The following is a 3824-nucleotide window of genomic DNA, read 5'->3' as shown; positions in this document are numbered from 1 at the left end:
GTTCTGTTCCCAGCAGCTGTGTAGCCAGGGAGGAGGGGGCAGTAAAACGGCTGATAAGAGAAGAGACTCTCCGCCCTCCTTAAGGCTGAGGATGCAGCTGTTTCGGAATAGGGCCGGGGGCAGAGGGGAGCTAAAGGATGTGCTGGGGAGGTCTGGGGGTAGGGGGGCGTGGTGCTGGGGAAACTGGACAGACTGGAGTAGGACAAGGCAAGGTGGGGGCAGGATGGCCAGGAAGTGTCCCCAGGCCCAATAAAACGTGTTTACTCAGCCAGGAGAGCTTATGGGTCTCCTTTAGGCTGGAGGCTGGGCCAGGGTGCAGTCTGCTGGGTGCTGGCACAGGGAGTCTCCCAGATGTGCCTGCAAACCAGAGCAGGAGAGGCCTTCTGGGCCCTAGTGGGGTGTGTGGGGATGCTGGGGCCCGGACCAAGGGGCTGCGGTGGAAGGCACTAGGGTCTGATCTAAGTGACCTCCTGGGGAGCTCCAGGGCACCATGTGGGGCACGAGTGACAGATACCCCAGGGGAGACAGTGCCTGTGAATTGGGGTGTTAGAATCTAGACCTTCTGTCAGAGGGTGGGGGTAGCAGGTGGGGGGTGGGGCAGGTGGACCCTCACACCCTGAGGAGGGCGAGTCAGGAAGAGTTAGGGACCCACCCTGAGATGGGGAGCAGGTCAAGTCCACGCCATCTGTTTTCTGAGCTGTTTCCCAGGCTACCGGATCCAGCTATGGAACTCTGGGCTCTGTCACCGGCATAGGCAAACCCTAAAACCTTGGGAGCGTCACTGCTCACGCATGTCACAGCCAGTGTAGTTGGACATTCATTCAGGGACCCAGACTCCTTCTGGAGTGTGATGCTACCATCCTCCAGTGGTGGGCTCCAGGGTTTGCAGGGACCAGGAGAGAGTGGAGGGGGGAATTTCCTCAGTCGAAAGTGTCCAGGCTGAGTCATGTGACCCTGCCTTGAGTCAAGGGGGCTGGGAAATGGCGTTCTCCTCTGGGTCCCAAGGAACATGACCCAGTGTGATGGATGCACAGTGAAGTGTCAGGAGGCAGAATCCTGCAGGAGCCAGGCTCACCATTGGTTATGTTAAGGAGTTGTTGCCTTAGGAGGGCAAGTTTCCTTCTGCCTGTGACAGACCCTTGCGGTGACTGGTCAGGAGTGTGGACAGGGACTTCAGGGGCTGAAGTAGCGGAGGTGGTGAGGCCATGGAGCCTGGGTGATGCACCCCTTGCCTCAGTTAACCCACCAGCAGCCTCGTCGACTGGATGCCATCCCCGATACTTTACAGTGAGGAGATGCGCCCAGAGAGGTGGTGTGGCGGGTATAAGGCTGCACAGCCAGCCAGTAGGAGAAGCAGTCTTCAAGCCCAGGCGGTCCAGCTCTAAAACCCACCCTCTGCTCCATTCTTCACAACCCCCAGAGACCATCTGGCCCAACCCTCTCCTTGTGCAGGTGAGGAACTAACTGCACGGAGCCAGAGTCACACCTGTCATTTTAACACCTTGTCTGCTTTCCTGTTATTTTGCCTCTCGCTGGGCTGAGCCTTCCCGCTGGGCAGCTTCAGAAAACACTTGCATTGTGTGGACCTAGGTACCACCCTTGCCACGGTGAGCCTGAGCCCCGGCTGTCACGTGTGTGTTTGTTTCGAAAATAGTTCTCGAGCAACTCCTACGTGCCTGCCACTAGCAGGATGTGAAACACACCCTGCCCTGAGGGACCCCCATAAGGGGGTGGGGGGAGGGGGGAGGGGAGAGGATGGTCACTCTCAGTGACAGGGTCTTGTCGGACTTCACAGCTGTAAGAGATTGTGTGGCCCTTTGGGTCAAAGCAAGATTTGATGTGGAGGCGGAGAAGGGGCGTCATCGCGCACATTCCCTTCGTCAATCTACTGGAAGACGTGCAAGCACATCGAGTGCCCCGCACGGCGCACTGTTCTCGCTTCGGGGACCGGACAGGGGTTTCACTTTCTAAAGAGGTGTTTAGGGAGAACATGCTGGACAGGTAGGCTGGAGCCACCTGTTCATTTCCGCATCCATTGCACATTTTTAAGGCCCCTCTCTGATGTGCCAGACTTCGAGCACCGCGCTGGAGACAGTGGAGATCGAAATAGACCAGCTCCCTCTTCTCATGGAACTTACATCGAAAATGGACTCATGCACATAAATGCCCACTGCCATCCCCATTCGTGACAATGTCGTGAAGAAAACAAAGCAGGGTGGCGAGCTGGAGAGCGGCCCGGTGAGGGAAGGCGTGTTAGTGTTTTCGGATTTGCATTTTACCCCACAGGCCACACAGAGCCGTGTGCGGTTGTGTAAGATCACACGGGTCTTGCTTTGGGACGCTGTGTCAGGAAAGACATGTGTCCTCGTGTGTGGGGCGGTGGCACTTCTGAGGAACCAGTTCAGTGACTGACTCTCTCCTGTGACGTGGGGAAAGAAGGGAGAGCGGAAGGAGAGCAGGAGGGAAACACAGTTCTCAAGAGCCTCCCTGCCTTTGGTTATCTCAGAATGTGCCTTGCGCGGCTTCCAGCTGGACCTTTTCCAAAGCCCTGGCCAACACTGCCGCCTTTGCCGCCTGTGGCCCCCACAGGACCTGGGAGTTATTAACGTTGTCATACCGTTGGAGGGATTGAGCTTGGTGTGGGAAGAGACTCACTCGGGTCCCCTGTTCGTTGCTAGAAAGAGGCAGAGTCCCAGCTTGGACCTGAGATTTTACCACCCAGTATGACCCTCTTTCCATGCTTCCACCCTGCCTCTTTGAGTTGCTTTAAAATTCTGAGTTTTCAGAAGGAACTCACAAGAAAACACCTGTGTAAGACTCCAGTGGGGGGGTGGGTTTGAGAGCTTTGAGGTCTGGGGGCTCCCACTTTATTACTTCCGTCTAGAGCAATTGGTCCAGTCTTCTGTGCATTTGGGATTCTGCGGTGCTGGCTTCTTGAGCAGAAGAGGGTCCTTGCTCTGTGGGTAGGTTATGCAGGCCAAGGGATCAGGAACAATGACACGAAGATGGCTCGTCATGGAGATGGCCTGGTCAGAGGGTCAGGGGTTCTCAGGGGGCACCCTGTCCTTGTACTGGCTGCCCTTGAGACTTGCTTTTGCCCTGGTCTCCTGGGGGCATCGAGGTGCCTAGACCTGCCATTCTGAGCTTGTGTTTGCTTCTCTTTCACTCTAGTTTCTGTTGAGAGCATTCTCAGACCTCCCACAGTCTGCCGAGTGCTTATGCCTCTTCGCTTGAGAAGGAAAACTTGACCTTCCAAGCAGACTGGGCAGATCCTAGAGGCACCCGAAGTGGAGGGTGGCCATACCTAGCACACAGGACAGAACACAGAGCTCTTTCTTCTTGGGATTTGGTAACCAGAGGCTGGACCTGGCTTAAAGCTGATTGACTTTCCTCTGTCTGGTATGTGCAGTGTGCTTGGCCTGAGGGATGTGTGGTGATTAGACCCCCCACTTACATCACCTGTCTGAGGTCAGTCAGAGATCAGGTTGGTGTACGGTTTGCAGGGTCCTGCTTTAGCAGCTCTGGACACAGTAGAAGAACTGTTTCACATATGTGTAAACTATATAGATTGTACCTCCTTATGGACAGCTCTGTGAAGCTGAGAGGACAATTTCTCACCAACGGATTTATAGAGTCCAGTATTTCTGGGTGTTAGCGCGTGGCCAGGATCTGGGGGAAATTCAACCCTTTATTCATTTGGTGCCTACTGTGTGTCAGGCACCAGGCTAAGTGTTGAGTAAGACCAACATGGTTTCTGCCCTGATGGGGTCACAGGTCAGAGAGGAGACAAGATGAACGAGCAGACAAGTAGATAAAATAACTAC

Source organism: Desmodus rotundus, chromosome 3 (assembly GCF_022682495.2).
Source record: "Desmodus rotundus isolate HL8 chromosome 3, HLdesRot8A.1, whole genome shotgun sequence".
NCBI lineage: Eukaryota > Metazoa > Chordata > Mammalia > Chiroptera > Phyllostomidae > Desmodus > Desmodus rotundus.
Note: the sequence above shows the minus strand (reverse complement) of the source record.